This window comes from Scylla paramamosain, chromosome 29 (genome assembly GCF_035594125.1).
Source record: "Scylla paramamosain isolate STU-SP2022 chromosome 29, ASM3559412v1, whole genome shotgun sequence".
Taxonomy (NCBI): domain Eukaryota; kingdom Metazoa; phylum Arthropoda; class Malacostraca; order Decapoda; family Portunidae; genus Scylla; species Scylla paramamosain.
The window spans coordinates 14,024,380-14,032,928 of NC_087179.1; the positions used below are offsets into that span (position 1 = coordinate 14,024,380).

Below are 8,549 nucleotides of genomic sequence, written 5' to 3' on the forward strand. Positions count from 1 at the left end.
GAGTGAAGATGGGAGACAAAGAGAGATAGAAACTGTAAGAAATGTAGAGAAAAAAAGGAGAATGATGTGAAGAGAAGGAGAAGGAGAGAAAGACGGATGAAAAGAAAGACTGGAATGAAATAAAGGGAAGTAAATATGTCATGGGATAAAAAAAGAAGGATATTGTAATAAAATGTACAGGAGAAAAGGGATGGAAGGAAAGATGACGAGAGGAAGGAGTGAAGAGGAATAAATAAAATAAACAAAGAGAAGTTGTAATCCTTATAGGTATGTAATGCTATGTAATGCCTAAGTAATGGAAAGTGTAACTAATATGTGTCTGGTGTAAATATAAGAAAAAAAATATGAAAAGGTATGAGTGTTGAGAGAGAGAGAGAGAGAGAGAGAGAGAGAGAGAGAGAGAGAGAGAGAGAGAGAGAGAGAGAGAGAGAGAGAGAGAGAGAGAGAGGGGGGGGAGGGGGGAGTGAAGATGGAGAAAAAGAATAAAGAAAAGATATACTTACACTACACCTCCTCCTCCTCCTCCTCCTCCTCCTCCTCCTCCTCCTCCTCCTCCTCCTCCTCCTCCTCCTCCTCCTCCGTCAGTCAGTCAGTCAGTCATTCAGTCAATCACCAATTTTTCCACCTCCACACACAAATTTTTCCCACCTTGGCTTACCCACCTGAGCTTACCTTTTCGTGCTGCTTACCTGGTGATTACTCTTTTAATATCCACCAGGTATTTCCTTATTAAGATTTTTTTTATTCATACTTTAACTCGTAACTCGCCGCGTGCACTGAGCTGAAAAGTGTTAATTAAGTTTGAAATATTTGGATGTGGATTTTTTTTCACCCTAATATGTTTTTTTATATATGTATTTTTTATTATATTTATTTATTTATTTATTTTATTTATTTTTTTTTAGTAAAGGGGAAACTTATAGTTAAAGCGAGCGTCTCTTGTTTGTTAGTGTGTTAGTGCGTGTGTCACTGTGTTAGGTTAGGTTTTGTTTTAGCTTTATTTTTGTAGTAGTAGTAGTAGTAGTAGTAGTAGTAGTATTACTTAAAGAGTATATCCGGTTTCTTACATTTGGTTCAGTTAGGTTAGGTTATTTGTTGTCCTTTTTTTATTTTGCTTTTTTTTTTTTTTTTTTTTCTTCTTCTTCTTCTTCTTCTTCTTCTTCTTCTTCTTCTTCTTCTTCTTCTTCTTCTTCTTCTTCTTCTTCTTCTTCTTCTTCTTCTTCTTCTTCTTCTTCTTCTTCTTCTTCTTCTTCTTCTTCTTCTTCTTCTTCTTCTTCTTCTTCTTCTTCTTCTTCTTCTTCTTCTTCTTCTTCTTCTTCTTCTTCTTCTTCTTCTTCTTCTTCTTCTTCTTCTTCTTCTTCTTCTTCTTCTTCTTCTTCTTCTTCTTCTTCTTCTTCTTCTTCTTCTTCTTCTTCTTCTTCTTCTTCTTCTCTGCAATGTTCCTCCGGGTGTTCCTGTGCCGGGTCGTGATTCCCCGCCGTTCCCAGGAAGACATAACCACAAAAGTGTCGTTGAAACGTAATCGTGTTAGTTAATTCAAGGAAAAGATGAGAATATTCCGTCCCTTAACGATCGGCAAAACACACACACACACACACACACACACACACACACACACACACACACACACACACACACACACACACACACACACACACACACACACACGAAGCTAATTATTTTACCAAGGATCGTTTTCATGCATAAAAACACAAACAGTATTAACATTAACATCCTCTACACACACACACACACACACACACACACACACACACACACACACACACACACACACACACACACACACACACACACACACACACACACACACACACACACACACACACACACACACACACACACACACACACACACACACACACACACACACACACACTTCCCCTGTGTTATTAAAGCGCACTGTTGTCTTATGCAAATTAGGTTTCTCTACTTTTCCCTTTTTGTTTCCATTTTTTATACACTTTTCCGCCCTGAATCCTAACTTAACAGGTCTTTCTTTAGGTGAATGGAAACTTGGACTTAATTCGTTGTATAATGACCCAAGTTCTCTTTTTCCCTCCCTCCCTTTTAATTCTCAGTTTCTCTCTTTCTCTCCTTCTCTGCCTCCCTCCTTCATTCCCTCCCTTCCTCTTCCTTTTCAACGCGAGTATAATTACATGCCTTTGATTTTCTTTTTTACGTGTCTTGGCACTGAGAGCAGAGCCGTGTGTGTGTGTGTGTGTGTGTGTGTGTGTGTGTGTGTGTGTGTGTGTGTGTGTGTGTGTGTGTGTGTGTGTGTGTGTGTCTAGAGGTTGTTATCGTTTAAAGTGCTGATATTTTATGAATGAAAATAACTCTTACTGAATAATTAAAGTTATGTAAGTGTGCTTTTCATATAACATGTGCAGGTGTTTTATGAATAATCACGTTGTAAGTGCGTGTGTGTGTGTGTGTGCGCAAGTGAGAAGGGCGTGAGTGGATAAGTGAGATAAGTGAGAGGTGAGTTTCTTGTGACCTACGTAAGGAGATAAGAGCGTGGAAAAGTGAGCATAAAGGAGCAACATATCTTATTACTAATTGGACAGGTGAGGAGGGAAAGGTAGGAGGTGAATCTAATTGGGCTAAAGAGAAGGCTACACTCAGTCTCCTTTCAGTAAAAATAAAAAATGAAAAGTCAGTATTCTAGTGCTTCTTGTGGAGAGAGAGAGAGAGAGAGAGAGAGAGAGAGAGAGAGAGAGAGAGAGAGAGAGAGAGAGAGAGAGAGAGAGAGAGAGAGAGAATATGTGTAGATGCATAAATAAAAATAAATACCTACTTTCGTCAAGGCAAAGACCATTATCTTGAGAGTCACGTATTTGTGTGTGTGTGTGTGTGTGTGTGTGTGTGTGTGTGTGTGTGTGTGTGTGCGTGCAGCTTGCTAGTCTCAGTATTTCGCATACGTGATTAAGGAATTTATTTATTTAAGACACACACACACACACACACACACACACACACACACACACACACACACACACACACACACACACACACACACACACACACACACACACACACACACACACACACACACACACACACACACACACACACACACACACACACACACATTTACCTGAAAATTGAAGGAGGAGAAGTGACGACAGGCTGTGAGGCGTTTACGGAGGAGGAAGAGGAATAGGAGAAGGAGGAGGAGGAAGAGGAGGAGGAGGAGGACAGGTAGTAGCACGTTTTTGGCACCTGTAAACTTGTAGCATGAGAGACTGCCTCTTGCATATGAGTGTTTGCTGAAGGAGGGAGAGAGTGAGAGGGAGAGGGAGAGGGAGAGGGAGAGGGAAATACGTAAGAGTCAAGAATGTGTTACTTTCCTCATCTCTTTTTCAAGGTCAGGAAAAAACGAGAAAGTTGTCCTGGAAAGTTGTGAATTAACAGACTTTTTTTTTTCTCTCTCTCTTAATTTATTTCCTTCCGTCGTGTGTGTTTTTCGTTATTAAGTTTTCCGAGTTAAGTGTTGAATTATTGCTTATCACTCGTAATTCTTTTCGTGTTTCATTTCCTTTTAGTTTCTGTTTTTCTTTACGTTTATTTCATTAGTTAGTTATAAGTCGTAAATCTTTCTCATTTCATTTTATTTTATTTCCGGGGGCTTCAGTGAGACTTACTTCATTAGTTATTAGTATATATATATATATATATATATATATATATATATATATATATATATATATATATATATATATATATATATATATATATATATATGTAGTAATTGCTTATCATTCGTAATTCTTTCTTATTTCGTATCTGTGAAAGGATTACGTTGATTCATGGCGCGCCTAATCCCAGTCTTCCTTATCGTCCCACATCACGAACGAAATATATACTCTTTTTTATTTCATTTCGCTTCGTTCACTTTTTGGAATTTAACGCTGAAATTTTTGTCTCTGTTTTGCAATTTCCCGTCATTTTATGTCTTTGGAATTATCACTTATAGGTGTGACGCCGCTAATTATAACTCCATTACTTTTCTTTGACACGAACGAAATAGTCTATTCTCTCTACTGCTACTGTTCATAATTCGTGTGAGGAGGAGGAGGAGGAAGAGGAAGAGGAAGAAGTGAAAGGGAATTTTGATAGCAAAGGTCACGTTAGAGGTCAGTAGAGGTTATATGTGTGTGCGCGTGTGTGTGAGTGCGTGCCTGCGTGTTTCCTGCGTGATCTACGTCCGTCCGTGAGTGCGTGCGAGCGTGTGTGCATGCACGAACTAAAAACCTTAAAATTCTGAAAAAAAAAAAAAAAGAAAAGCCCAAAATTCACGCCGCATCTAATCTTTCGTTCATTTCCGTTTTATCGCATCACAGAAGAGGAGGAGGAGGAGGAGGAGGAGGAGGAGGAGGAGGAGGAGACAGAATCAGCTTAGTCACTCACTCCCTCACTCCGTCAGTCAGCGCCAGCCAGCCAGCCAGCCAGCCAGCAAGCAAGCAGGGGTTTAGTGAATTTCCATGTAGTGCCGTGTTGCAGGATGATATAGTGGCAGCACATGCAAGTTTCATGCATGCAAATAGGCTCCTGCGAGGTGGTTAGCGCCGCTGCCGATCTGCCGCCTCACTCTGCCAATCGACGCCTCACCGGGCACCACGCTGACACTGCAAAACTTACCTGTCCGTACCTGGGCCGTGAGGGAGGACCGGGTAAGGGATGGGAGGGGCAGGGAGTGAGTGGGGAGAGGGTATAGAGGTGGGCACAACTGGACAAGGGTAAATGGGAATGGGTACCGAGAATGGACTGGAAATGGGCAATGGGGAATGGAAATTAGTGGATAGGTAGTGAATGTGTACTAAGGAATGGGTACTAATGGGTAGGTAATGAATTAATGTTGGGGAATGGGGGAAGGTAATGGGGACTAGTGTCCAGGGAATGAATGAGTACCAAGGAATAAGTACTGGGGGACTTAGTGGTGGGGAAGAGGGCTGGGGAGGGGCAGGTGGGCATTGGTGGTGAGTATTGGGGTATATGGTGGTGGGGAGGGGTAGGAAAGAGGGGAGGAGGGGAACAAGAGGGCCGGGGGTACCAGTGTCAGGATACGAGAGACTGTCTACTACTACTACTACTACTACTACTACTACTACTACTACTACTACTACTACTACTACTACTACTACTACTACTACTACTACTACTACTACTACTACTACTACTACAGGGACTCAGAAGAAGCAAAATAGGTCACTGTCATACAAGCTTCGCGCGGAAAAGAAAAAAAAAATCTCCCCTAAACGATCAAATTAACATACAAAAAAGAAAAAATAAGTAAAAAAATAAAAAAATAAAAACACCGCCACTCAGTTTTCGGACCGAAGTAATTAGTAGAGAAGACCAAAAAATCCACTGAAGTCGACGCTGTAAATTAACTGATTGACAGAGGAGGGACAGGGGAGACAGAGGAGGGACAGGGGAGACAGAGGAGGGACAGGGGAGGATAGGGAGTAGGAAATAAGGACTGGGGCGGGGATGGTGGGTAAGGGGGGAGGAGGGAGATGATAGGGCGAGAGACGATAGGCTGAGAGGTGATAGGCGAAGAGGTGATAGGCTCAAAGCTAACGGGCCTGTGGGTGATGGATTGGAGGGTGATGGGCCTTGAAGTGATGCGGCTTAGAGGGACACGACCAATGATGAAAGGTGGAAGAGGAGGGGGAGGAGGAGGAGGAGGAGGAGGAGAGGAGAGGAAAAAGGTGGAGGGAAAAGAGTTTTGATAGTAAAAGTCAGTGGTCATTAATGTGTGTGTGTGTGTGTGTGTGTGTGTGTGTGTGTGTGTGTGTGTGTGTGTGTGTGTGTGTGTGTGTGTGTTATCATCTTCGTCACTCATGTTGTTGTTGTTGTTGTTGTTGTTTCCTTCTTCTTCTTCTTCTTCTTCTTCTGTTCTTCTTCTTCTTCTTCATTTCCCCCTCCTCCTCCTCCTCCTCCTCCTCCTCCTCCTCCTCCTCCTCCTCCTCCTCCTCCTCCTCCTCCGTCGTCGTCGTCGTCGTCGTCGTCGTCGTCGTCTTTATCACCATCATCATCTTCATCATAACCACCACCACCACCACCACCACCACCACCACCACCACCACCACCACCACCACCACCACCACCACCACCATTACCATCACTATTACTATTACGAAATGAGGCATCGGGGCTTTTCTTGTGCACCGTGAAGTGAGGCAAACAATTACTGTGCTGGCGTGCTAATTATCTTCCTCTGCTTTATTTCTTCCATACACGAAGGAGGAAGAATTGGAGCAAGACAGAGAAAAAAATAAAGGATGGAGAAGGAAGAGAAAATAAGATTAAAAAATGGGTGCATAAATGTAGTGAAACAAGAAAAAGAGGAAAGGAAAAAGGATAAAAGAGAATAAACAATGAATAGTAAATAGGAAATAGTGGTGGAAATAAGACCTAATGAAAAAAAGGGTTAAGAAAACGAGAGAGGAAAAGAGATGATTGAATGAAATTGGGAATTGAATGAAATAGAAAAGAAAAAAGAAAATCTCAAAAAAACGAAAGGAAAATAAAAAGGAAGTAAATGAAAGAGTAAAAAATGAAAGAAAGAAACTGGGATAGAAAAAAAAAATTCTCAAGTCTCTCCTCTCATAAAGTCGAGGGTTGGAAAAACTTTATGGTTACTTAGTCTCATATTTTAACTCATTTGGAAAACACGACCAAGTTTGTGAAAATAAATAGCCCATGATATTTTTACTCATTTGGAAAAACACGCTTGAGTTTTGCTGGAGAAATAAACCTGAAAAATGCCCTCAAAGTAACGAGTTCTTAAGGATAAAAGTACAATGCTAACAAGACAACAAGGACCAGTTTACTCTACACTACCTCCATTTACTCGTTAGTGGCTTGTGTTTAGTTTTTTTTTTTTCTTCAGGTACAAACGCCATACATACAAACGGGAAGTGTATTTTAAGTGACAGACTGTGAGTGAAAGATTTTGTTTTCTGTTGGTAATTGTCACAGTAGTTTTAGCATCGCGAGACACGGAGGTAATGAATGTACGGTGTGTTTGGCCTGCTCAGGTACATAAATACACGGGATTACATGGAAGAATTTGTTATTTTATGTAGTTTTAATTTTTTTATTTATTTTTTTTGGTGTACAAGGGAAGAAAATGCAAAGGAAAATAGAAACTGAGGAAAAAAAAATTCTCATAAAAAAATGATAAGAGATGATGATAATGATGATGATGATAATAATGATGATGATGATGATAATAATGATGATGATGATGGAACACGTATCTCTTATTTATGTATGTATGTATGTATGCACGTTTTTGCTAATTTTTCTTACATTATCTTCCTTCAAGTAATATTCACGATCTTAATTCACGCCACCACCACCAAAAAAAAAAAGAAAAAAAAAGAGAAAGAAAAAGAAAAAGACAGGATGAAATAAATTAATGCTACACGAGTTAAGGAGATTATTCAATTTAATGCCGTGTTGCGCCTAAGTAGGTGAAGTGTTCCTGGGAATTGTGTGTTGCAGCGAGGCGACCTTCATTTGACGCTAATGTCTGGATTGCAGGCGGCGCTGTGGGACGATGGCTGCGGCACTTGTGTATTACCTGACGAAGGACACACCTGCTGAATACAAGCCTGACGAACCACACACGCACACACACATATATACCTGACAAAGGACACATCTGCAGAATACAAACCTGATGGACAACACACACACACACACACACACACACACACACACACACACACACACACACACACACACACACACACACACACACACACACACACACACACACACACCTGCAGCTGCCTTGGAAACTTAACGTGAGTATAAATAATGACTTTAAATTGTGTGTATGTGAGTGCGTGTGTGTTTATCTATTTATTTATTTATTTTCACATGTATAGGAATTGTGTGCTAAAGTAATTGAAGTTTCTATAGTGTACTTATATAATGCGATAGTCATTTATTTTCTACAGTGAACTAAAGGAACATAGGAGCATAAAAACAAAGCATAAGGAAAGAAAAGGGAATAAATGTTGGCGGGACTAAAGAAGTAATAGGGAAAAAAAGAAATAGAATGGAAAGAGAAGGAAAACAAAGAAGGGGGAAATAAATAGGTAAGAGAAGGAATGGAAAGGGAAGGAAATCAAATTAGAAGAAAGAAATGAGGAGGAAGAGCTAAGGAAAAGGAAGGAAAGGTAATTAAAAGGGAAAAAAAGAATAAAATGGAAAGAAAAGGAAGAGGAGCGAAGCGAAGAATAGAAAAAAATGATAGAAAGGGAAGGAAAGGAAAGAAAAGAGAGAAATGGAAAAGAAAAAAAGAATGGAAAGGAAGGGAGAAAAAAGGAAAGGGAAGGAAAGAAAAAATAAAGGGAACTGGAAAACGAAAGAGGAAACAAATGAAAAGAAAGAAAAACAAAAGAAAAAAGGAAATGAACGAAGAAAAGAATCGGAAAGAGAAGAAAAAGAAGAGGAAAGGAAAGGAAAGAAAAAAAGAAAAAAAAAACAAAGAAGGAAAGGAAAGGAAAGAG

The 8,549-nt window shown here is 40.1% G+C and overlaps 1 long non-coding RNA gene across 1 annotated transcript in view; it reads left to right on the plus strand.

The window, feature by feature from the left end:
- LOC135115365 (uncharacterized) overlaps positions 1-7,838 on the plus strand; it is a 98,654-nt gene extending 90,816 nt beyond the window's left edge. The window contains exon 4 of the long non-coding RNA XR_010275968.1: positions 7,573-7,838. This is a non-coding gene — a long non-coding RNA (uncharacterized LOC135115365). The remainder of the gene's footprint in view (positions 1-7,572) is intronic.
- The last annotated feature ends 711 nt before the right edge of the window (positions 7,839-8,549 follow it).